Source organism: Pongo abelii, chromosome 9 (genome assembly GCF_028885655.2).
Source record: "Pongo abelii isolate AG06213 chromosome 9, NHGRI_mPonAbe1-v2.0_pri, whole genome shotgun sequence".
Classification (NCBI taxonomy): Eukaryota; Metazoa; Chordata; class Mammalia; order Primates; family Hominidae; genus Pongo; species Pongo abelii.
Genome location: NC_071994.2, coordinates 111,548,486 through 111,575,947, shown reverse-complemented (window position 1 = coordinate 111,575,947; position 27,462 = coordinate 111,548,486). Strand labels below are relative to the sequence as shown.

Sequence of the window (27,462 nt, the reverse complement as noted above, 5' to 3'; positions counted from 1 at the left end):
ATAATTTTTATGTCATAAAATTTAAAGTGTGCAGTTCAATGCTTTTTTTTTTTTTTTTTTTTTTAAAGACAGAATCTCTCTCTGTTGCCTAGGCTGGAGTGCAGTGGCATGATATTGGCTCACTGCAGCCTCTGCCTCCCAGGTTCAAGCAATTCTCCCACCTCAGCCTCCCCAGTAGCTGGGATTACAGGTGCACCACCATGCTCAGCTAATTTTTGTATTTTTAGTAGAGACTGGGTTTCACCGTGTTGGCCAGGCTGGTCCCGAACTCCTGACTTCAGGTGATCCACCCTCCTTGGTCTCCCAAAGTGCTGGGATTACAGGCGTGAGCCACTGCACCCGGCCAGTTCAATACTTTTTATATAAAGTGTACAGTTCAGTAGCTTTTAGTATACTTGCAGAATTGTGTGCCATTCTTCACTTTAAAAAGCAGACTTTTTGGCTGGGCGTGGTGGCTCACGCCTGTAATCCCAGCACTTTGAGAGGCTGAGGTGGGCAGATCATCTGAGGTCGGGAGTTTGAGACCAGGCTGACGAACATGGAGAGACCCTGTCTCTACTAAAAATACAAAATTAGCCGGGCGTGGTGGCGCATGCCTGTAATCCCAAGTACTTGGGAGGCTGAGGCAGGAGAATCACTTGAACTTGGGAGGTGGAGGTTGTGGTGAGCTGAGATCACGCCATTGCACTTCAGCCTGGGCAGCAACATCAACAACAACAACAAAAAAGCAGACTTTTTTAACATTTCAAAAAGTTACAATTATTTCATTAGCTGCACAAATATTTATTGAGTTCCTGATCTGGGCCAGGCACTTTTATAACGGCTATCAATGAAAGTATCATTAATAAGATTGTTTGCCTTTCACCTCTAAACACTTTATTTATTGACTGAGGAACCAGCATTGTGAGCAGATGCTAGGAATATAGCCACTCGTTAAATATTTATTGAGTACTTATTCTCGAGGAGCTTCAAGTTTATTAATAATACACTATATCTGGGTTAATGTCGTGGTCACTTATTGTGCTTTTATAAGGGTAGAGCTGGTCTTATAGGTGTAAGGAATATTCCAAGTTGAATTATCTGGTTGGGTGAGAGCCAAGAGGTAAAATGACCTCACTCTTTTCTCTCTGATAGCAGCAGGACTCTGTACCTGGTAATTTTAAGTTAAGTAATATGGCTCTGTTTCTAGCACACACTGATACAAAGGTTTTATGGCTTACAAGACCACCTTTGTATCAGTTAATCACATTTTGTAAAGTTGCTTCATTATTTGCCTCTACTAAGGCCATAAAACCTATGCTGGGGCATAACTATGTTGATTTCTAACACTAAAATAATATGTATTTTTTTTAAGATACAGGGATCTCACTATGTTGCCCAGGATGGTCTCAAACTCCTGGGCTCAAGTGATCCTCCAACCTCAGCTTCCCAAGTAACTTGCCCTATAGCCGAGCACTGTTATACCCAGCTAATCTTCTTTTAAAGCTTATTTTTCCTCCGTTGGTTTTGATTGACGTACACATCATCTAGGCTTAAGCTTTTCTATCGTTTGCAGCTATTTTCTCTCACATCCAACCAGCCACACACCTTTGACTAGCTGTTGTGTTCCTGACATTGTGCTAGGCATTTCAGAATACATCCTTGCCCTTAAAGGAGCTTCAGCAGAGAAGCCATGTAAATAAAGAGGTGTGTGTGTGTGTGTGTGTGTGTGTGTGTGTGTAGACAGAGGACACATTTTCACCTTCTATCCCTCCAGAACCCCATTGAAACGACACTGTATAGAGGGTTAATCCATAACAAAGAGAAGGGGGTTCATGAGCAGAAAAAAATTTTATCTAATTTTTGGAAAACTAAAAATAGATGATAGCATCCTTTGGAAAAACTGTAGCAACACTTGGCTAGACACATTTCATAGGGTTTCCAATGAGGGAATTGGTTTGCCATTGGAACCCCAGAGAAGATATGAATTTGGAGTTAACAATTTAAAAGAGCTGGAAGGAGAAGGACTGAAGACAGGGGTTAATTGAAGGTCTGTACATGGGGCAGCTGTGCCAGTTGTCTCCAGTCTTTTGCAGACCAAGATCTGCAGGTAGGTGGATGTTTACTGCTAGTCACAAATCTGCTTGTAGACAGATACACACTATTAGGCAAAAAAGACACAAAGAAACCCTGGAGGCTTATCTCTTTTTTTAAAAAAAAGGAAAAATGAAAAATCAAATGAACTATCTGGGAAAGCTAGTTCTAGCGTGGATTTGGCATTCCACAGTGAAACCCTCTTAATTTTGTTGTGTTGCCTCTTAATTTTGGTATTTGAGAGACACCCTGCTTAATAGCTGGCTACTTGACCATACCCATTAAAGAAAGCCTGGTAATTACTTACTCCACTCATGTCATGAAGCCCCCAGGCAATTTTCCCACTCCTGAGTGAGAACACTGGGTAGACAGAATACTAGCAAAAGATACTCATACTAGCGCCTAGAAAAATTGACACAGACCTTCATTCTTAAGTATTAATGGACAACCAAGGTTCACTTTTAAGGAAAACCAATAATGTCAAAACAAAAAGAAAAAGAAAGAAAAAAAAGAGCCTGAAGAAAACAAAAATAGTAATAAATTTAAATTAGATCAGGATATTGAGTGCCTCTAAGAGGGTTATATCTGGGAGGAAAATGGTACCCCATGCAATAGAAAGTATGACAGAGGCTGGATTTAGAAAAAAGAGTTTAGAAGCTCTGAAAAAGAGCTAACCATGAAAGTCATGGTTCAGATATGACAGATTAAAATTGTTCTAAGATGTGAAGAGAATACATTTGCTCTTGATTCTAGATACAGTCAAGTGGGTGACTTCTAAAAACAGGATGCATGGTTTTAGCACATTGCTTGGCTGTAGAAGTGAATTATTTGCATAGTTATAGTAATGTAAATGTAGGGATTAAAAAAATATTTTAATCAAAGTAACATGCGTACTTCTTTAATAAGTAATATAGAATAATTTATTATGAAAAATAAATATTCTACCCCATCCTACTTTCTTTCACTCTCATACACTAAAAGCAACCATTTTTAACTTTTTTTTTTTTAGATGGAATCTTGCTCTGTTGCCCAGGCTGGAGTGCAGTGGTGCAATCTCGGCTCACTGCAACCTCCGCCTCCCAGGTTCAATCAGTTCTCTGCCTCAGCCTCCCGAGTACCTGGGATTACAGGCGCCCACTACCACACCCAGCTGATTTTTTTGTATTTTTAGTAGAGGTGAGGTTTCACCATCTTGGCCAGGCTGATCTTGAACTCCTGACCTCGTGATCCACCCACTTCTGCCTCCCTAAGTGCTGGAATTACAGGCGTGAGCCACCGCGCCTGGCCTATTTTTAACTATTTTTATTGTAGATCTTCTAGTAGTTACTTCCATGCTTCTAAATAATGTGCGTATACAATTATCTTTTATTAACTTTAGAAGTAATCTGTTGGCTTTCTGCAAAGATAATTGAGAACTTAGGTTACTTACCCTCCGCAGCCCTGCTTATCTTCCCTCCCACTATCATCATGTTATTTTTTTGGTTCCTCTATTTTATTAACTTATTGGTTTAAAGAATATTTAAGTCTTAGTTTCTTGTTCTATCAGGCTGACATAGGATCACTTGACTCCCCATTATATATGATGAGAACATAAGTATCCCTACCCTTTTCTTTACCTCTCCTCTCCATCTTCAAACTGCCAAGATCTATTACCTGTACTATTACGTTATAAGTATTCTCTGGAGGAGTTCAGACATCCTGAATGCAAGTCCTTTGTTACATACTATGTGTTGAATATCTTCTCCCAGGCTTGCCTCATTCTTCTAAGATGTTCTTAATGAAAAGAAGTCTTTAATTTTAATAAAGTCCGATTTGTGACTTTTTCTCTTTCTTTCCTTCTTTTCTTTCTTTTTTTTTTTTTTTCTTTCTTTGACAGGGTTTCACTCTTTTGCCCATGCTAGAGGGCAGTCGCATGATCACAGTTCACTGTAACCTTGAACTCCTGGGCTCAAGCTATCCTCCCGCCTCAGCCTCCTGTTTGGACTACATATGTGCACTACCATGCCTGGCTAATTTTTTAATTTTTTGTAGAGACAGGGTCTCGCTTTGTTGCCAAGGCTAGTGTTGAACTCCTGGCCTCAAGCAGTCCTCCCACCTTGGCCTCCGAAAGTGCTGAGATTACAGATGTGAGCCACCATGCCCAGCCACCACTTTTTCTTCATGGTTAGTGCTTTCTGGGTCCTGTTTAAGAAATTTTGTCTAACCTAGTCAGAAGATATCTTCCTTATGTTTGTCCTAGAGGCTTAATTGCTTTAGTTTCAGATTGAGATCTAGTATCCATCTCAAATTAATTGTTGTGTATACTCAGAGGTACAAAGTTCATTTTTTTCTTATGGATATCCAACTGATCAAATACCTTTGATTGAAAATACCATCCTTTTCACAATGAATTGCTGTGGTGCCATTTTTTAATTCATGTAATCATATATGTAAAGTGTTTCTGTAGTGTCCACATAAATATTGGTCTATTTGTGTATATTTATTTGTTTATTTTTTAAGACAGAGTCTCACCCTGTTGCCTAGGCTAGAGTGCAGTGGCATAATCTCAGCTCACTGAAATCTCCACCTCCCAGGTTCAAGCAATTCTCCTGCCTCAGCCTCCCAAGTAGCTGGAACTACAGGCATGGGTCACCATGCCTGGATACTTTCTGTACTTTTTGTAGATGGGATGTCTTGCCGTGTTGCCTATGCTGGTCTCTAACTCCTGAGCTCAAGTGATCTACCCACCTTGGCCTCCCAAAGTTCTGGGATTACAGGCATGAGCCACCACACCTGGCCCATGTCTTTGGATATTAAATTTCTCTCCATGATGTCTTTTTTTTTTTTTTTTTGAGCCGAAGTCTTGCTCTGTCACCCAGGCTGGAGTGCAGTGATGTGATCTCAGCTCACCGCAACCACCGCTTCCCAGGTTCAAGCGATTCTCCTGCCTCAGCCTCCCGAGTAGCTGGGATTACAGGCATGTGCCACCACACCTGGCTAATTTTTGTATTTTTAGTAGAGATGGGGTTTCACTATGTTGGTCAGTCTGGTCTCGAACTCCTGACCTCGTGATCCGCCCGCCTCGACCTCCCAAAGTGCTGGGATTACAGGCATGAGCCACTGTGCCTGGCCTCTAATTGCTTTTTTATAAATTCCTTTGGATTTTCTTAGTCATGTTATCTTTGAATGATGACAGTTTTACTTTTCCTTTGTGAACATTATACCTTTGGTTTATAGAAACACCATTGATTTTTGTATGTTGAGTTTGTAACTTTACTAAATTTGCTTATTATTTTTAACTGTTTTTTGATAAGAGTCTTTAAGGTCTTCTGTTTATAAGATCATGTTATCTGCAAACAGAGACAATTTAGCATCTTCCTTTTCAATTTGTATGTCTTATTTCTTTCTCTTGCCTAATTTCTCTGGCTGAGACTTCCAGTGCCATGTTGAATACAAGGAGTAAGCAGGGGCATCCATGTTCCTGATCTTAGAGAAGAAACTTTTAACTTTTCACCATTGAGTATGATGTTAGCTGTGGGCTTGTCATATGTGACCTTTACAGGTAAATTAAGGAATATATTGAGACAAACAAAATGGAGACACAACATACCAAAACGTATGGGATGCAGCAAAGGCAATTCTAAAAGGGAATTTCATAGCAATAAATGCCTACATCACAAAACAAGAAAGATCTCAAACAACCTAATGTTACACTTCAAGGAACTATAAACAGAAGAACAAACTAAGACCAAAGTTAGCAGAAGGAAGGAAATAAAGATTAGAGCAGAAATGATTGAAATAAAAACTAGAAAAACAATAGAAAAGATCAACAAAACCAAGAGTTGGGTTTTTGAAAAGATAAACTAAATTGGCAAATCTTTAACTAGACTAACTAATAAAAACAAGAAAATCAGGTGTGGTGGCACACGTCTGTAGTCCCAGCTACTTGGGAGACTGAGGCAGAAAGATCACTTTAGCCCAAGAGTTTGAGTCCAGCCTTGGCAGCATAGTGAGACTACATCTCTAAAAAATAAAAAATAAATAAATAAATAAATAAATAAATAAATAAATAAATAAAATGTAAAAGTAGGCCTGGCGTGGTTGCTCACACCTGTAATCCTAGCACTTTGGGAGGCCGAGGTGGGTGGATCACCTGAGGTCAGGAGTTCGAGACCAGACTGACCAATGTGGAGAAACCTCATCTCTACTAAAAATACAAAATTAGCCAGGTGTGGTGGCACATGCCTGTAAACCCAACTACTCGGGAGGCTGAGGCAGGAGAATCACTTGAACCCAGGGGCAGAGGTTGCGGTGAGCTTAGATCATGCCATTGCACCCCAGCCTGGGCAACAAGAGCGAAACTGTCTCAAAAAAAAAAAAAAAAAGAAGACTCAAATAAATAAAATCAGAAATGAAAGATAAGACATTACAACTGATACTATAGAAATACAAAGGATAATAAGAAACTACTATGAACAATTATAAGCCAATAAATAGGATAACTTAGAAGAAATGGGCAAATTCTTAGATACATATAACCTCCCAAGACTGAATCATGAAGAAATAGAAAATATGAACAGACCAATAATGAGTAAGAAGATTGGATCAGTAATTAAAAACCTCCCATCAAAGAAAAGCCCAGGATGGCTTCACTGTTGAATTCACTGATGACCTTGCTGTTGAATTCTACTAAATATTTAAAGAAGAAATAATAATCTGCCCTTTTCAAACTCTTTCAAAAAATTAAAGAGGAGAGCATACTTCTAACCTCATTTACAAAGCCAACATGACTTGGATACCAAGGCCAGACGAGGATGCTATAATAAAATTACACGCTAATGCCCCTGATGAACATAAGTGAATAGGATCTTCAACCAAATACTAGCAAACTGAATTTAACAGCACATTAAAATAATGATCAAGTGAGATTTATCCTTTGTGTGCAAGGTGGTTCAACATATACAAATCAATAAATGCGATGACCACATTAACAGAATAAAGGACAAAAAGCATGTGATCACTTCAATAGATATTTCGTATATTTTACAGTACTTCTTGTCTGAAAGAACATTTTATTTTATATTGATATAGCTACCCTAGTGTTCTTTTGATGAGTACCTACATGACATCTTTTCCTGTTCTTTTACTTATCAGCTTTTTGTGCCCTTATATTTAAATTGTGTCTCTTGTAAACAAAATACAGTTGGATTTAATTTTGCATAATTCTAAATAATCTTTATCTTTTAATTAGCATGTTTAGACCATTTATATTTATTGTAATTACTGTATTCATTGGGCTTAAGGCTACCATCTTGCTGTTTGTTTTCTACTTGTCTGATCTGTTCTTCCTGTATTTTCCTCTCCCTTTTCCCTTTCTTTGTGGTAATTAAATATTGTTAGTTTGTCATTATTTTCTTCTCTATTAACTTTTTAGTTATTTTGATTGATCAAAGATGCCATAAGTTGTTTTCTATTTCTCCTGTTGACAGGAGGTGGCAATATTTTCCCTTTCTTTTTTTTTTCTTTTTTCTTTTTTTTTAATTTTTGTTTTTAATTATACTTTAAGTTCTAGGGTACATGTGCACAACGTGCAGGTTTGTTACAAATGTATACATGTGCCATGTTGGTGTGCTGTGTGCATTAACTCATCATTTACATTAGGTATATCTCCTAATGCTATCCCTCCTCCATCCCGCCACCCCACAACAGGCCCTGGTGTGTGATGTTCCCCACCCTGTGTCCAAGTGTTCTCATTGTTCAATTCCCACCTATGAGGGAGCACACGTGGTGTTTGGTTTTCTGCCCTTGCAATAGTTTGCTCAGAATGATGGTTTCCAGCTTTATCCATGTCCCTACATAGGACATGAACTCATCCTTTTTTATGGCTGCATAGTATTCCATGGTGTATATGTGCCACATTTTCTTAATCCAGTCTATCATTGATGGACATTTGGGATGGTTCCAAGTCTTTGTTATTGTGAATAGTGCTGCAGTAAACATACATGTGCATGTGTCTTTATAGCAGCATGATTTATAATCCTTTGGGTATACACCCAGTAATGGGATGGCTGGGTCAAATGGTATTTCTGGTTCTAAATCCTTGAGGAATTGCCACATTGTCTTCCACAATGGTTGAACTAGTTTACAATCCCACCAACAGTGTAAAAGTGTTCCTGTTTCTCCACATCCTCTCCAGCACCTGTTGTTTCCTGACTTTTTAATGATTCCCATTCTTACTGGTGTGAGATGGTATCTCATTCTGGTTTTGATTTGCATTTCTCTGATGGCCAGTGATGATGAGCATTTTTTCAAATGTCTGTTGGCTGCATAAATGTCTTCTTTTGAGAAGTGTCTGTTCGTATCCTTCGCCCACTTGTTGATGGGGTTGTTTGATTTTTTTCTTGTAAATTTGTTTAAGTTCTTTGTAGATTCTTGATATTGGCCGTTTGTCAGATGGGTAGATTAGAAAAATTTTCTCCCATTCTGTAGGTTGCCTGTTCACTCTGATGGTAGTTTCTTTTGCTGTGCAGAAGCTGTTTAGTTTAATTAGATCCCATTTGTCAATTTCGGCTTTTGTTGCCATTGCTTTTGGTGTTTTAGACATGAAGTCCTTGCCCATGCCTATGTCCTGAATGGTATTGCCTAGGTTTTCTTCTAGGGTTTTTATGGTTTTAGGTCTAACATTTAAGTCTTTAATCCACCTGGAATTAATTTTTTATAAGGTGTAAGGAAGGGATCCAGTTTCAGCTTTCTACCTATGGCTAGCCAGTTTTCCCAGCACCATTTATTAAATAGGGAATCCTTTCCCCATTTCTTGTTTTTGTCAGGTTTATAAAAGATCAGATGGTTGTAGATGTGTGGTATTATTTCTGAGGACTCTGTTCTGTTCCATTTGTCTATATCTCTGTTTTGGTACCAGTACCATGCTGTTTTGGTTACTGTAGCCTTGTAGTATAGTTTGAAGTCAGGTAGCGTGAGGCCTCCAGCTTTGTTCTTTTGGCTTAGGACTGTCTTGGCAATGCGGGCTCTTTTTTGGTTCCATATGAACTTGAAAGTAGTCTTTTCCAATTCTGTGAAGAAAGTCATTGGTAGCTTGATGGGGATGGCATTGAATCTATAAATTACCTTGGGCAGTATGGCCATTTTCACAATATTGATTCTTCCTACCCATGAGAATGGAGTGTTCTTCCATTTGTTTGTGTCCTCTTTTATTTTGTTGAGCAGTGGTTTGTAGTTCTCCTTGAAGAGATCCTTCACATCCCTCGTAAGCTGGATTCCTAGGTATTTTGTTCTCTTTGTAGCAATTGTGAATGGGAGTTCACTCATGATTTGGCTCTCTGTCTGTTATTGGTGTATAGGAATGCTTGTGATTTTTGCACATTGATTTTGTATCCTGAGACTTTGCTGAAGTTGCTTATCAGCTTAATGAGGTTTTGGGCTGAGATGATGGGGTTTTCTAAATATACAATCATGTCATCTGCAAACAGAGATAATTTGACTTCCTCTCTTCCTAATTGAATACCCTTTATTTCTTTCTCCTGCCTGATTTCCCTGGCCAGAACTTCCAACACTATGTTGAATAGGAGTGGTGAGAGAGGGCATCCCTGTCTTGTGCCAGTTTTCAGAGGGAATGCTTCCAGTTTTTACCCATTCAGTATGATATTGGCTGTGGGTTTGTCATAAATAGCTCTTATTATTTTGAAATACATCCCATCAGTACCTAGTTTATTGAGAGTTTTTAGCATGAAGGGCTGTTGAATTTTATCGAAGGCCGTTTCTGCATCTATTGAGATAATAACGTGGTTTTTGTAATTGGTTCTGTTTATATGCTGGATTACATTTATTGATTTGTGTATATTGAACCAGCCTTGCATCCCAGGGATGAAGCCAACTTGATCATGGTGGATAAGCTTTTTTTAAAAAAAAAAATTTATTATTATTATACTTTAAGTTTTAGGGTACATGTGCACAATGTGCAGGTTTGTTACATATGTATACATGTGCCATGTTGGTGTGCTGCACCCATTAACTCATCATTTAGCATTAGGTACATCTCCTAATGCTATCTCTCCCCCCTCCTCCGACCCCACAACAGTCCCTGGAGTGTGATGTTCCCCTTCCTGTGTCCATGTGTTCTCATTGTTCAATTCCCACCTATGAGTGAGAACATGCGGTGTTTGGTTTTTTGTCCTTGCGATAGTTTGCTAAGAATGATGGTTTCCAGTTTCATCCATGTTCCTACAAAGGACATGAACTCATCATTTTTATGGCTGCATAGTATTCCATGGTGTATATGTGCCACATTTTCTTAATCCAGTCTATCGTTGTTGGACATTTGAGTTGGTTCCAAGTCTTTGCTATTGTGAATAGTGCCGCAATAAACATACATGTGCATGTGTCTTTATATTTATAATCCTTTGGGTAAATACCCAGTAATGGGATGGCTGGGTCAAATGGTATTTCTAGTTCTAGATCCCTGAGGAATCACCACACTGACTTCCACAATGGTTGAACTACTTCACAGTCCCACCAACAGTGTAAAAGTGTTCCTATTTCTCCACATCCTCTCCAGCACCTGTTGTTTCCTGACTTTTGAATGATTGCCATTCTAACTGGTATGAGATGGTATCTCATTGTGGTTTTGATTTGCATTTCTCTGATGGCCAGTGATGATGAGCATTTTTTCATGTGTCTTTTGGCTGCATAAATGTCTTCTTTTGAGAAGTGTCTGTTCATATCCTTCGCCCACTTTTTGATGGGGTTGTTTGTTTTTTTCTTGTAAATTTGTTGGAGTTCATTGTAGATTCTGGATATTAGCCCTTTGTCAGATGAGTAGGTTGCAAAAATTTTCTCCCATTTTGTAGGTTGCCTGTTCACTCTGATGGTAGTTTCTTTTACTGTGCAGAAGCTCTTTAGTTTAATTAGATCCCATTTGTCAATTTTGGCTTTTGTTGCCATTGCTTTTGGTGTTTTAGACATGAAGTCCTTGCCCATGCCTATGTCCTGAATGGTATTGCCTAGGTTTTCTTCTAGAGTTTTTATGGTTTTAGGTCTAACATTTAAGTCTTTAATCCATCTTGAATTAATTTTTGTATAAGGTGTAAGGAAGGGATCCAGTTTCAGCTTTCTACCTATGGCTAGCCAGTTTTCCCAGCACCATTTATTAAATAGGGAATCCTTTCCCCATTTCTTGTTTTTGTCAGGTTTATAAAAGATCAGATGGTTGTAGATGTGTGGCATTATTTCTGAGGGCTCTGTTCTGTTCCATTGATCTATATCTCTGTTTTGGTACCAGTACCATGCTGTTTTGGTTACTGTAGCCTTGTAGTATAGTTTGAAGTCAGGTAGCATGAGGCCTCCAGCTTTGTTCTTTTGGCTTAGGATTGACTTGGCGATGTGGGCTCTTTTTTGGTTCCATATGAACTTGAAAGTAGTCTTTTCCAATTCTGTGAAGAAAGTCATTGGTAGCTTGATGGGGATGGCATTGAATCTATAAATTACCTTGGGCAGTATGGCCATTTTCACGATATTGATTCTTCCTACCCATGAGCATGGAATGTTCTTCCATTTGTTTGTATCCTCTTTTATTTCCTTGAGCAGTGGTTTGTAGTTCTCCTTGAAGAGGTCCTTCACATCCCTTGTAAGTTGGATTCCCAGGTATTTTATTCTCTTTGAAGCAATTGTGAATGGGAGTTCATTCATGATTTGGCTCTGTGTTTGTCTGTTATTGGTGTATAAGAATGCTTGTGATTTTTGTACATTGATTTTGTATCCTGAGACTTTGCTGAAGTTGCTTATCAGCTTAAGGAGATTTTGGGCTGAGACAATGGAGTTTTCTAGATATACAATCATGTCATCTGCAAACAGGGACAATTTGTCTTCCTGTTTTCCTAACTGAATGCCCTTTATTTCCTTCTCCTGCCTGATTGGCCTGGCCAGAACTTCCAACACTATGTTGAATAGGAGTGGTGAGAGAGGGCATCCCTGTCTTGTGCCAGTTTTCAAAGGGAATGCTTCCAGTTTTTGCCCATTCAGTATGATATTGGCTGTGGCTTTGTCATAGATAGCTGTTATTATTTTGAGATATGTCCCATCAATACCTAATTTATTGAGAGTTTTTAGCATGAAGGGTTGTTTAGCATGAATTTTGTCAGAGGCCTTTTCTGCATCTATTGAGATAATAATGTGGTTTTTGTCTTTGGTTCTGTTTATATGCTGGATTACATTTATTGATTTGCGTATATTGAACCAGCCTTGCATCCCAGGGATGAAGCCCACTTGATCATGGTGGATAAGCTTTTTGATGTGCTGCTGGATTCAGTTTGCTAGTATTTTATTGAGGATTTTTGCATCAATGTTCATCAAGGATATTGGTCTAAAACTCTCTTTTTTGGTTGTGTCTCTGCCCGGCTTTGGTGTCAGGATGATGCTGGCCTCATAAAATGAGTTAGGGAGGATTCCTTCTTTTTCTGTTGATTGGAATAGTTTGAGAAGGAATGGTACCAGCTCCTCCTTGTACCTCTGGTAGAATTCGGCTGTGAATCCATCTGGTCCTGGACTCTTTTTGGTTGGTAAGCTATTGATTATTGCCACAATTTCAGAGCCTGTTATTGGTCTATTCAGAGATTCAACTTCTTCCTGGTTTAATCTCAGGAGGGTATATTTGTCAAGGAATTTATCCATTTCTTCTAGATTTTCTAGTTTATTTGCATAGAGGTGTTTGTAGTGTTCTCTGATGGTAGTTTGTATTTCTGTGGGATCGGTGGTGATACCCCCTTTATCATTTTTTATTGCATCTATTTGATTCTTCTCTCTTTTCTTCTTTATTAGTCTTGCTAGCAGTCTATCAATTTTGTTGATCTTTTCAAAAAACCAGCTCCTGGATTCATTAATTTTTTGAAGCGTTTTTTGTGTCTCTCTTTCCTTCGGTTCTGCTCTGATTTTAGTTATTTCTTGCCTTCTGCTAGCTTTTGAATGTGTTTGCTCTTGCTTTTCTAGTTCTTTTAATTGTGATGTTAGGGTGTCAATTTTAGATCTTTCCTGCTTTCTTTTGTGGGCATTTAGTGCTATAAATTTCTGTCTACACACTGCTTTGAATGTGTCCCAGAGATTCTGGTATGTTGTGTCTCTGTTCTCTTTGGTTTCAAAGAACATCTTTATTTCTCCCTTCATTTTGTTATGTACCCGGTAGTCACTCAGGAGCAGGTTGTTCAGTTTCCATGTAGATGAGCGGTTTTGAGTGAGCTTCTTAATCCTGAGTTCTAGTTTGATTGCACTGTGGTCTGAGAGAGAGTTTGTTATAATTTCTGTTGTGTTACATCTGCTGAGGAGTGCTTTACTTCCAACTATGTGGTCAATTTTGGAATAGGTGTGGTGTGGTGCTAAAAAAAATGTATATTCTGTTGATTTGGGGTGGAGAGTTCTGTAGATGTCTATTAGGTCTGCTTGGTGCAGAGCTGAGTTCAATTTCTGGGTATACTTGTTAACTTTCTGTCTCATTGATCTGTCTAATGTTGACAGTGGGGTGTTACAGTCTCCCATTATTATTGTGTGGGAGTCAGTCTCTTTGTAGGTCACTAAGGACTTGCTTTATGAATCTGGGTGCTCCTGTATTGGGTGCATATATATTTAGGATAGTTAGCTCTTCTTGTAGAATGGATCCCTTTACCATTATGTAATGGCCTTCTTTGTCTCTTTTGATCTTTGTTGGTTTAAAGTCTGTTTTATCAGAGACTAGGATTGCAACCCCTGCCTTTTTTTGTTTTTCATTTGCTTGTTAGATCTTCCTCCATCCCTTTATTTTGAGCCTATGTGTGTCCCTGCATGTGAGATGGGTTTCCTGAATACAGCACACTGATGGGTCTTGACTCTTTATTCAATTTGCCAGTCTGTGTCTTTTAATTGGAGCATTTAGCCCATTTACATTTAAAGTTAATATTGTTATGCGCAAATTTGGTCCTGTCATTATGATGTTAGCTGGTTATTTTGCTCGTTAGTTGATGCAGTTTCTTCCTAGCCTTGATGGTCTTTACATTTTGGCATGTTTTTGCAGTGGCTTGTACCGGTTGTTCCTTTCCATGTTTAGTGCTTCCTTCAGGAGCTCTTTTAGGGCAGGCCTGGTGGTGACAAAATCTCTCAGCATTTGCATGTCTGTAAAGTATTGTATTTCTCCTTCACTTATGAAACTTAGTTTGGCTGAATATGAAATTCCGGGTTGAAAATTCTTTTCTTTCAGAATGTTGAATATTGGCCCCCACTCTCTTCTGGCTTGTAGAGTTTCTGCCGAGAGATCAGCCATTAGTCTGATGGGCTGCCGTTTGTGGGTAACCCGACCTTTCTCTCTGGCTGCCCTTACCATTTTTTCCTTCATTTCAACTTTGGTGAATCTGACAATTACGTGTCTTGGAGTTGCTCTTCTCGAAGAGTGTCTTTGTGGCGTTCTCTGTATTTCCTGAATCTGAATGTTGGCCTGCCTGGCTAGATTGGGGAAGTCCTCCTGGATAATATCCTGCAGAGTGTTTTCCAGCTTGGTTCCATTCTCCCTGTCACTTTCAGGTACACCAATCAGACGTAGATTTGGTCTTTTCACATAGTCCCATATTTCTTGGAGGCTTTGTTCATTTCTTTTTATTCTTTTTTCTCTCAACTTCCCTTCTCACTTCATTTCATTCATTTCATGTTCCATCACTGATACCCTTTCTTCCAGTTGATCACATCACCTACTGAGGCTTCTGCATTCTTCACATAGTTCTCGAACCTTGGGTTTCAGCTCCATCAGCTCCTTTAAGGACTTCTCCGCATTGCTTATTCTAGTTATCCATTTGTCTAATATTTTTTCAAAGTTTTTAACTTCTTTGCCATTGGTTTGAATTTCCTCCTGTAGCTCGGAGTAGTTTGATCGTCTGAAGCCTTCTTATCTCAACTTGTTAAAGTCATTCTCTGTCCAGCTTTGTTCCGTTGCTGGTGAGGAGCTGCGTTCCTTTGGAGGAGGAGAAGTGCTCTGCTTTTTAGAGTTTCCAGTTTTTCTGCTCTGTTTTTTCTCCATCTTTGTGGTTTTATCTACTTTTGGTCTTTGATGATGGTGATGTACATATGGGTTTTTGGTGTGGATGTCCTTTGGTGTGGATGTTTGTTAGTTTTCCTTCTAACAGACAGGACCCTCAGCTGCAGGTCCGTTGGAGTTTGCTAGAGGTCCACTCCAGACCCTGTTTGCCTGGGTATCAGCAGCGGTGGCTGCAGAACAGCGGTGGCTATAGAACAGTGGATATTGGTGACCCGCAAATGCTGCTGTCTGATCGTTCCTCTGGAAGTTTTGTCTCAGAGGAGTACCCCGCCATGTGAGGTGTCAGTCTGCCCTTACTGGGGGGTGCCTCCCAGTTAGGCTGCTTGGGGGTCAGGGACCCACTTGAGGAGGCAGTCTGTCTGTTCTTAGATCTCCAGCTGCGTGCTGGGAGAACCACTACTCTCTTCAAAGCTGTCAGACAGGGACATGTAAGTCTGCAGAGGTTACTGCTGTCTTTTTGTTTGTCTGTGCCCTGCCCCCAGAGGTTGAGCCTACAGAGGCAGGCAGGCCTCCTTGAGCTGTGGTGGGCTCCACCCAGTTCGAGCTTCCCGGCTGCTTTGTTTACCTAATCAAGCCTGGGCAATGGCAGGCACCCCTCCCCTAGCCTCGCTGCTGCCTTGCAGTTTGATCTCAGACTGCTATGCTAGCAATCAGCGAGACTACGTGGGCATAGGACCCTCCAAGCCAGGTGCGGGATATAATCTCCTGGTGTGCCGTTTTTTAGGCCCGTTGCAAAAGAGCAGTATTAGGGTGGGAGTGACCTGATTTTCCAGGTGCCGTCTGTCACCCCTTTCTTTGACTAGGCAAGTGAACTCCCTGACCCCTTGCGCTTCCGGAGTGAGGCAATGCCTTGCCCTGCTTCAGCTTGCACATGGTGTGCTGCACCCACTGTCCTGCACCCACTGTCTGGCACTCCCTAGTGAGATGAACCCAGTACCTTAGATGGAAATGCAGAAGTCACCCGTCTTCTGCGTCGCTCACGCTGGGAGCTGTAGACCGGAGCTGTTCCTATTTGGCCATCTTGGCTCCACCCTGTGGATAAGCTTTTTGATGTGCTGCTGGATGCGGTTTGCCAGTATTTTATGGAGGGTTTTTGCATCTATGTTCATCAGGGATATTGGTCTAAAATTCTCTTTTTTTGTTGTGTCTCTGCCAGGCTTTGGTATCAGGATGATGTTGGCCTCATAAAATGAGTTAGGGAGGATTCCTTCTTTTTCTATTGATTGGAATAGTTTCAGAAGGAATGGTACCAGCTCCTCTTTGTACATCTGGTAGATTTCGGCTGTGAATCCATCTGGTCCTGGAGTTTTTTTTGGTTGGTAGGTTGTTAATTATTGCCTCAATTTCAGGGCCTGTTATTGGTCTATTCAGGGATTCAACTTCTTCATGGTTTAGTCTTGGGAGGGTGTATGTATCCGGGAATTTTTCCATTTCTTCTAGATCTTCTAGTTTATTTGCGTAGAGGTGTTTATAGTATTCTCTGATGGTAGTTTGTATTTCTGTGGGATCGGTGGTGATATCCCCTTTATCATTTTTTATTGCATCTATTTGATTCTTCTCTCTTTTCTTCTTTATTAGTCTTGCTAGCAGTCTATCAATTTTGTTGATCCTTTCAAAAACCCAGCTCCTGGAATCACTGATTTTTTGAAGGGTTTTTTGTGTCTCTGTCTCCTTCAGTTCCGCTCTGATCTTAGTTATTTCTTGCCTTCTGCTAGCTTTTGAATGTGTTTGCTCTTGCTTCTCTAGTTCTTTTAATTGTGATGTTAGGGTGTCAATTGTAGATCTTTCCTGCTTTCTCTTGTGGACATTTAGTGCTATAAATTTCTGTCTACACACTGCTTTAAATGTGTCCCAGAGATTCTGGTATGTTGTGTCTTTGTTTTCGTTGATTTCAAAGAACATCTTTATTTCTGCCTTCATTTTGTTATGTACCCAGTAGTCATTCAAGAGCAGGTTGTTCAGTTTCCATGTAGTTGAGTGGTTTTGAGTGAGCTTCTTAATCCTGAGTTCTAGTTTGATTGCAGTGTGGTCTGAGAGAGAGTTTGCTATAATTTCTGTTCTTTTACATTTGCTGAGGAGTGCTTTACTTCCAACTATGTGGTCAATTTTGGAATAAGTGTGATGTGGTGCTGAGAAAAATGTATATTCTTTTGATTTGGGGTGGAGAGTTCTGTAGATGTCTATTAGGTCTGCTTGGTGCAGAGCTGAGTTCAATTCCTGGATATCCTTGTTAACTTTCTGTCTCGTTGATCTGTCTAATGTTGACAGTGGGGTGTTACAGTCTCCCATTATTATTGTGTGGGAGTCAGTCTTTTTGTAGGTCACTAAGGACTTGCTTTATGAATCTGGGTGCTCCTGTATTGGGTGCATATACATTTAGGATAGTTAGCTCTTCTTGTAGAATGGATCCCTTTATCATTATGTAATGGCCTTCTTTGTCTCTTTTGATCTTTGTTGGTATAAGTCTGTTTTATCAGTGGCTAGGATTGCAACCCCCGCTTTTTTTGTTTGTTTGTTTTCCATTTGTTTGTTAGATCTTCCTCCATCCCTTTATTTTCAGCCTATGTGTGTCTCTGCACGTGAGATGGGTTTCCTGAATACAGCACACTGATGGGTCTTGAATCTTTATCCAATTTGCCAGTCTGTGTCTTTAAATTGGAGCATTTAGCCTATTTACATTTAAGGTTAATATTATTATATGTGAATTTGATCCTGTCATTATGATGTTAGCTGGTTATTTTCTCGTTAGTTCATACGGTTTCTTCCTAGCATCGATGGTCTTTACAGTGTTTTTGCAGTGGCTGGTACTGGTTGTTCGTTTCCATGTTTAGTCCTTCCTTCAGGAGCTCTTGTAAGACAGGCCTGGTGGTGACAAAATCTCTCAGCATTTGCTTGTCTGTAAAGTATTTTATTTCTCCTTGACTTATGAAGCTTAGTTTGGCTGGATATGAAATTCTGGGTTGAAAATTCTTTTCTTTAAGAATGTTGAATATTGGCCCCCACTCTCTTCTGGCTTGTAGAGTTTCTGCCGAGAGATCTGCTGTTAGTCTGATGGGTTTCCCTTTGTAGGTGACCCGACCTTTCTCTCTGGCTGCCCTTAATATTTTTTCCTTCATTTCAACTTTGGTGAATCTGACAATTATTTGTCTTGGGGTTGCTCTTCTCGAAGAGTATCTTTGTGGCATTCTCTGTATTTCCTGAATTTGAATGTTGGCCTGTTTTGCTAGGTTGGGGAAGTTCTCCTGGATAATATTCTTAAGAGTGTTTTCCAACTTGATTCCATTCTCCCCATCACTTTCAGGTACACCAATCAGACATAGTTTTGGTCTTTTCACATAGTCCCATATTTCTTAGAGGCTTTGTTCGTTCTTTGTACTCTTTTTTCTCTAAACTTCTCTTCTCACTTCATTTCATTCATTTGATCGTCAATCACTGATACCCTTTCTTCCACTTGATCAAATCGGGTACTGAAGCTTACGGATGCATCACATAGTTCTCTTGCCATGGTTTTCAGCTCCTTCAAGTCATTTAAGGTCTTCTCTACACTGTTTATTCTAGTTAACCATTCATCTAATCTTTTTTCAAGGTTTTTAGCTTCTTTGTGATAGGTTCGAACATCCTCCTTTAGCTCGGAGAAGTTTGTTATTACCAGTCATCTGAAGCCTTCTTCTCTCAACTCATCAAAGTCATTTTCCATCCAGCTTTGTTCTGTTGCTGGCGAGGAGCTGCATTCCTTTGGAGGAGAAGAGGCATTCTGATTTTTAGAATTTTCAGCTTTTGTGTTCTGGTTTCTCCCCATCTTTGTGGTTTTCTCTACCTTTGGTCTTTTATGATGGTGACGTACAGATGGGATTTTGGTGTGGATGTCCTTTCTGTTTGTTAGTTTTCCTTCTAATAGTCAGGACCCTCAGCTGCAGGTCTGTTGGACTTTGCTGGAAGTCCCCTCCAGACCTTGTTTGCCTGGGTATTACCAGTGGAGGCTGCAGAACAGCAAATATTGCAGAACGGCAAATGTTGCTGCCTAATCCTTCCTCCGGAAGCTTCGTCTCAGAGGGGCACCTGGCCGTATGAGGTGTCAGTCTGCCCCTACTGGGGGGTGCCTCCCAGTTAGGCTACTTGGGGGTCAGGGACCCACTTGAGGAGGCAGTCTGTCCATTCTCATATCTCAAACTCCATGCTGGGAGAACAACTACTCTTTTCAAAGCTGTCAGACAGGGACGTTTAAGTCTGCAGAAGTTTCTGCTGCCTTTTGTTCAGCTATGCCCTGCCCCCAGAGGTGGAGTCTACAGAGGCAGGCAGGCCTCCTTGAGCTGTAGCGGGCTCCACCCAATTCGAGCTTCCTGGCTGCTTTGTTTACCTACTCAAGCCTCAGCAATGGCAGACGCCCCTCCCCCAGCCTCGCTGCCACCTTGCAATTCAATCTCAGACTGCTGTGCTAGCAGTGAGCAAGGTTCCGTGGGTGTGGGACCCTCTGAGCCAGGCGCAGGATATAATCTCCTGGTATGCTGTTTGCTAAGACCATTGGAAAAGCACAGTATTAGGGTGGGAGTGCCCTAATTTTCCAGGTACCGTCTGTCACGGCTCCCCTTGGCTAGGAAAGGGAATTCCCCAACCCCTTGCACTTCCTGGGTGAGGCGATGCGTCGCCCTGCTTTGGCTCATGCTCCATGGGCTACACCCACTGTCTGACAAGCCCCAGTGAGGTGAACCCGGTACCTCACTTGGAAATGCAGAAATCACCTGTCTTCTGTGTTGCTCACGCTGGGAGCTATAGACTGGAGCTGTTCCTATTTGGCCATCTTGGAACCTCCTCTTCCTATTGGTCAATATTTTCCCTTTCATCTAGGCTATTTTAGTAACTTGCTTTACCATTAAAACCACTAAAATAGGACATGACGTTGTGGAACCTCTTAGTCTAGGTCATAAAAAGCATTGCAGCGTCCAAGTCTGTGTCCTGAAATGTTCATTCTGAGTGAGAACAGCCACCGTGTAGGAAGGATAACTGCCCTGAAACTGCCATGCTGAAGTAATCCCAGGCTAGCCTCATGGAGAGGTTGCCTCCAGAGATTGATGATTGACTATCCTGTTTTAACAGATATTACAGCCCACTTAACCAGATATGTAAGTGAAAAGGCCATTTTTTATATTCCATGCTCAATAAATGTAATAAGGAAAAGAACCAAGAGACCTAGCTGACAGCTAGAATTGAGGTCCCTGACATTGGGCCCCACTTGAGCCATCCCAGCCATTTCTACTGTTCATGTCATCCCCGCTGAAGCCTCAGTCATTGTGGAGATGAGACAAGACTTCCCTACTATTCCCTACCAGAATTCATAACCCATAATTATGAGCATAATAAAATGGTGGTTGTTTTTACACTACTAAGTTTTGAGGTACTTTACTACACAGCAATAGATGATTAGAACAGCTATATATTCTTTTAGAGGGTTAAGCTAGAAAGGGCAAAGTTACAATATTTGCCCTTGATTAGTTAGTCTCTACCTTAAGTTAGGACTTTTACCCTTTTCAGAACAATGTAAGAATCTCATAACATGTTAACTCACTTTAGCCTCTTCACCTTTGTCCTGTGATTTCCAGATATTTCACTTACACTTTTGTTTTAAATACCAGAAGACATTATTATTCTTGTTTTAAACAGCCAGTGTTCACTTTTTTATTGTAGTAAAATATTCATAACATAAAATTTACCAGTTTAACCATTTTTAGGTGTATAACTCAATTACATTAAGTATATTCATAATGTTGTGCACCCATCACCACTATCCATTTCCACAGCTTTTTCATCATCCCAAACAAAACCTCATGTACCCATTAAACAAAAACCTCCTAACCTCTAGACCCCAATTATCTCTATTCTACTTTGTGTCTCTGTGAATTTTCCTATTTTAGGTACCTCATTTAAGTGGATTTGTCTTTTTGTATCTGGCTTATTTTACTCAACATAACATTTTCAATGTTTTTCCAATTTATAGCATGTATCAGAATTTCATTCCTAAGGTTGGATAATATTCCATTATATATCTATATGCTACATTGTATTTATCCATTCATCTGTTAATGGACATTTGGGCTATTTCCACTTTTTGGTTACTATGAATAATGCTGCTAAGAAATTGATGTAAAAGTATCTGTTTGAGCCATTGCTTTCTTTTGGGTATATGTCTAGAAGTGGAATTGCTGGATTATGTTGCAATTCTATGTTTGACTTTGTGAGGAACTGCCAAACTTTACCACAGTTGCTGTACCATTTTACATTCCCACCAGCAATGCACAAGGTTTCCAATTTCTCTATATCCTTGCCAATACTTGCTATTTTCAAGTTTTTTGGTAATAGCCATTCTAATGGATGTTAAGTGGTATCTCATTGCAGTTTTGATTTACGTTTCCCTTATGACTAGTGATATTGATCATCTTTTCTGTCATTATTGACTACTTGTAAGTCTTCTTTGGAGAAATATATATTCAAGACCTTTGCCCATTTTTACATTGAGTTGTTTTGCATTTGTTGTTGAGATGTAGGAGTTCTTTATCTTTCGAAGATCTGCTTTGCAAATATTTTCTCCCATTTTGTGGATTGCCCTTTTACTCTCTTGATAGTGTCCTTTGATGCACAAAAAGTTTTAATTTTTTTTTTTTTAGATGGAGTCTTGCTCTGTCACCCAGGCTGGAGTGCAGTGGCACAGTCTCGGTTCACTGCAACCTCTGCCTCCTGGGTTCAAATGCTTCTTCTGCCTCAGCCTCCCGAGTAGCTGGGACTACAGGCTACCATCACCATGGCTGGCTAATTTTTGTATTTTTAGTAGAAACAGGGTTTCACTGTGTTGGCCAGACTGGTCTCAAACTCCTGACCTCAAGTGATCTGCCCGCCTTGGCCTCCCAAAGTGCTAGGATTACAAGCGTGAGCCACTGCACCCAGTCTGATTTTTATGTAGTCCAGTTTATCTTTTTGTTCATTTTGTTTCTTGTGCTTTTGGTGTTATATCCAAGAAATCATTACCAAATCCAATGTCATGAAGCTTTCCCCCATATTTTCTTCTAGGAGTTTTATGGCTTTAACTCTTATATTTGGATCTTTGATTTTTTTTTTTTCCAGACAGAGTCTTCCTTTGTTGCCCAAGCTGGAGTGCAGTGGCTCAATCTCAGCTCAGTGCAAACTCTGCCTCCCAGGTTCGAGGGATTCTTTTGCCTCAGCCTACCGAGTAGCTGGGACTACAGGAGTGCACCACATGCCCGGCTACTTTTTGTATTTTTAGTGGAGACAGGGTTTCACCACATTGGCCAGGCTAGTCTCAAACTCCTGACCTCAAGTGATCTGTCCATCTCGGCCTCCCAAATTGCTGAAATTATAGGCGTGAGCCACTGCATGCCACCTAGATCTTTGATCCATTTTGACTTAATGTTGCATATGGTGTAAATTAAGGACCCAATTTCATTATTTTTCATGTGGGTATATAATTGTCACAGATACATTTGTTGAAAATACTGTCCTCTTCATTGAATGGTTTTGAAACCCTTATCAAAAATGAGTTGATGACATATATATGAGTCTATTTGGAGGCTCTCTATGCTATTCCATTGGCCTATATGTCCTTAGGCCAGTACTGAACTGTTTTGATTATTGTAGCTTTAGTAAGGTTTGGAATTAGGAAGTATGGCTCTTCCAACTCACACTTTTTCACTTATTTTATTCTTTTTCAAGACTGTTTGGCTATTCAGGGTCCCTTGTGTTCCACATAGATTTTAGGATGGGCTTTTCTATTTTTTCAAAAAATGCCATGCCATTGGGATTTTGGATAGTGATTACATTGAATCTGTACATTGCTTTGGGTAATACTGTCATCTTAACAATACTAAGGCTTCCAATCCGTGAATGTGGGGTGTTTTTCCATTTACTTATGTTTTGTTTAATTTCCTTATCTTTTTTTTAGACTGAGTCTCACTCTGTCACCAGGCTGGAGTGCAGTGGCACTATCTCAGCTCACTGCAACCTCTGCCTCTGCCTCCTGGATTCAAGCGATTCTCCTGCCTCAACCTCCCAAGTAGCTGGGACTACAGACATGCGCCACCATGCCCAGCTAATTTTTGTATGTTTAGTAGAGACGGGGTTTCACCATGTTGGCCAGGATGGTCTCGATCTCTTGACCTCATGATCTGCCCGCCTCAGCCTCCCAAAGTGCTGGGATTACAGGCGTGAGCCACTGCGCCCGGCCTTCAGTATCTCTTTTTGTCTATCCAGATACAAACCATTTCCAGAGCCCTTCATTTCTTCCTATAGCCTTATTTGCTTCCTTATGGTATTAATTTTCTGCCAACTCAAGAATTCTCTGTAGTTTGGTTTTGTTTTTGAGAGGCAGGTTCTTGCTCTGTCACCAAGGCTGGAGTGCAGTGGTGCAATCATAGCTCAATGTAGCCTCGAATTCCTGAGCTCAAGTGATCCTCCTACCTCAAGCTACTGAGTAGCTAGGACTTCAGGTGTGCATCACCACACCTAGATAATTTTTAAAATTTTGTCCACCCCCCCCCTTTTTTTTTTTTTTATTTTTGTCGTAATGGGTTCTTACTATGTTGACCTGGTGGGTCTCAAACTCCTGGCCTCAAGTGATCTTCCCATGTCAGCCTCCAAAAATTCTGGAACTATAGATGTGTCTGTAGTATTTCTTATAAGATTTCTTAGATGCCAGACCTCCTGTGAAAAATCCCTTCAGCTTTTGTTTGTCTGAAAATATATTTATTTCCTTTTTATTTTCAAAGAATATTATCACATTTCATAGAAATCTAGACTGGCATCTTATTGGGATTTTCTCCCCTCAGCACTCAGATGGCATTCCATTCTATCTGTCTCCCATAGTTTCTATTAAAAAGTCAATAAATAGTGTTACTGTTTCTACTCTGAAAGTAATGTGGTATTTATTTTCTGGCTGCTTTTAAATTGCGTCTTTGGGTTTTAGCAGGTTGATTATGATGTGTCTATATGTCATTTTCTTTGTATTTATCCTTGTTTGGTCAAGTTGACAATAGAATAACCCAGCAGAGTCTACCCCTTGTCACCTTGGCATCCATACAAATCCCTTTTAACCATATTTAACTTCCAAATAGAATCAAAACCGTGCTTCCACCTAACATTCCTCATACAGGCCAAAGCATATTCACAACCTTCCCAAAAGTACCTTTATCCCTTTTTGGATCATTTTTATTCCTCTTTTTGCTGAACCATACTCTACCTATGATATCTTATACTTTAAATACCAGGTGGAAGGTTAAGTACTTGTATTAATTTCCTAATGCTGCTGTAAAAATTGCCACAAAGTTAGTGCTTTAAACCACAAAAATGTATTATCTTACAGTTCTGGAGGTCAGAAGTCTGAAATGGGCTTCATTGGGCTAAAATCAAGCGTCAGCAGGGCTTGTGTTCTCTCTGGAGACTCTAGGGAAGAATTTCCTGCCTTTTCCTCCTTCTAGAAGTTGCCCACATCCTTGGCTCATGGCGCCCTTCTATTTTCTTTCTTTTTTTTTTTTTTCCTCCTAAAATCCTTTCCTGGCGCAACCCCTGTCTATTTTCAAAGCCAGCAATGACCTGTCAAGTCTTTCCCTCATCACACCACTCTTGCTGACTCTTCTATGTCCTTTATATGGACCCTTGCAATTACCTTGGGCCAATGAGGATAATTTCCCTGTGTCAAAGTCAGCTGATAAGCAACCTTAGTTCCAAATGCAATCTTAATTCACCCTCTCCATGTAACAGCATATTTACACATTACAGATTACAGGGATTAGATGTGAACATCTTTTGTTAGGGAGCGTTATGCTGCCTACCACACTATAATTAACACACTTTACATTTGTTTTAGGGGAATGGGAGCAGGAGAAAACAAAAGAAAAAAATGGCTAATATTTATATGCAGATATATAGAAGAAATACTTATAGATACTACCTGTTTCTGCAGCTAATTATGGGAATCATAGCTGGTATTTTTAACTTTTTTCTTCCACTAGCTATTTCATATTCTCTCTTTTTTTCAGCAAGCACTTCAGCTGGTTGTGGTTCCTTGCTCAGGGGTGGAGGAAGGGAATGACGCAAAACTTCATTCCTAAAGGGGCTAGACCTTTAACAATTCTGCCTGTTTGGGATTGTTATAATTTTCCACTAACTTTTCTTACAGAATATGGTATTACTAAAAAACACCCAAAAGTTCTCCTGAATTCTAGACATCTTCCTTAATTTCTACTGGTAGTAATAGCTCATTTTCTCCTAAGAATTGGGATTAATCACCCCAGCCAGTATGGTAATTGTCTTTTTTTTTTTTTTTTTTTTGCATGTTGGTTTATTGATATGAGGAGAACAAGATGGTTAGGTGGCAGTATCAGTTTCTATTTTAATATTGGTATGTACTTCGGTGGAAACGTTCTTCCTGTGGAAACTAAGACCATTATATCTGCAGAGCACAAAGGTACAAAGAAGGACAGGAAGCAAAATTTTCACTAGTGGATCATTAAAGATAATATTGAGAGGGAGCCACTTCCATTTCTACCGCTTAATTCCCAAATTCATGAATGCTGGCTATGTAAGAAATAGCACCATATTCATTCAGAGCATCTACTACAACATAGAGGATGTCGTCCTAGTCTGAAAAGTGTTATCACTGAACTCTAAATTGCAACTGAGTCTTTAAAATGCCATTCCACTATTCTATCAGGCCAGTTACTTCAGGGTGATTGGGAACAGGTAAGATTTATGAATTTCATAAGCATGGGCCTATTGGTGTGCTACACTTGTTGTGAACCAAGTTCTCTAATCAGGAGCAATGCTGTGTGGAATACCATGACAGTGAATAAAGCATTTTCAAAGTACACAGAAGGTTTTTGTGGAAGCACTGTGCACATGGAAGGATCAGATGTCAATTCCAGTGAGAAAAGAAGTGTTGCCCCTTCCATAATGGAAGTATTCCAAATAATCAATTTGTCTCAAGGAAGCTAGGTAGTTCCCCCAAGGAATTATGCCATATCAGGGGCTCAGTGTTAGTCTCTGTGTTGGCAAGTTGGACTCTCTCAGTGGTGGCAGTAGCCAGATCTAGTGGGTAGAAATTCATGTTGCTGAGCCTATGAATAACGTCCATTCCTTTTTTTTTTTTTTTTTTGACACAGAGTCTCCCTCTGTCGCCCAGGCTGGAGTGCAGTGGCACCATTTCGGCTCACTGCAACCTCCGCTTGCCAGGTTCAAGCGATTCTCCTGCCTCAGCCTCCTGAGTAGCTGGGATTACAGGCACACACCACCATGCCCAGCTAATTTTTGTATTTTTAGTAGAGACAGGGTTTCACCATGTTGGCCAGGCTGATCTCGAACCCCTGACCTCAAGTGATCCACCCGCCTCGGCCTCCCAAAGTGCTGGGATTATAGCTGTGAGCCACCACACCCGAACATAACCTCCATTCCTACTGCTATGACCACTTTGTTCATGAGCACATAGTGCAAGGATAGCAGTGGCTGGGGGGAAAGGCTGACTGATTCCAAGGAATGAGTCATCTTGCTCACCTGATTATTAAGATTCTTCTCTGTTGAGATTGTTCTTTGGTGAGCATTCACATAGGACACAAGCATCTTCTCACTTGGTGCCCATCTGGAGAAGTCTGCACATACCTCTTCCCCAGCCCACTTGTCACCAATTTTCTAACCATGTTCTTTCCAAATCCCTGACCATCCAGTCAAACCATCAGTCACCATCCGTCTGTAGATCTATACTTCTGGCCATCTTTTCTTCCAGGCACAATATACAACCAGGTATGCTACTTGAGGTTCTGTCCCAGTGGAAGGATTTCCCTTCCCCTGTGTACTGCAAGTGAAGATGTAATGCATATGGAACTTCCTGTGAGTCCCACCTTTTACTTGACCCGCTTAGGGGCCAAGCCTAACAAGCCCTGTTAGGACTTGAGTTTGACCAATGGAATGCAGAATAAATGTTGCTGTGACTTCCAAGATAAGGCCTTAAAAAACCTTGTAACTTCCACTTTCTGTCTTTGGTACTTCTTTTGTTTTGTTTTGTTTTGAGACAGAGTCTCGCTCTGTCGCCCAGGCTGGAGTGCAGTGGCGTGATCTCTGCTCACTGCAAGTTCCGCCTCCTGGGTTCACACCATCCTCCTGCCTCAGCCTCCCGAGTAGCTGGGACTGCAGGCGCCCGCCACCACGCCCAACTAATTTTTTTTGTATTTTTAGTAGAGACGGGGTTTCACCGTGTTAGCCAGGATGGTCTCGATCTCCTGACCTTGTGATCCCACCCACCTCGGCCTCCCAAAGTGCTGGGATTATAGGTGTGAGCCACTGAGCCTGGCATT

The 27,462-nt window shown here is 40.4% G+C and overlaps 1 protein-coding gene across 16 annotated transcripts in view; it reads left to right on the top strand.

Moving 5' to 3' along the window:
- C9H11orf65 (chromosome 9 C11orf65 homolog) overlaps positions 1 to 27,462 on the top strand; it is a 162,788-nt gene that overhangs the window by 6,148 nt on the left and 129,178 nt on the right. The gene's annotated exons all lie outside the window — the stretch shown is intronic.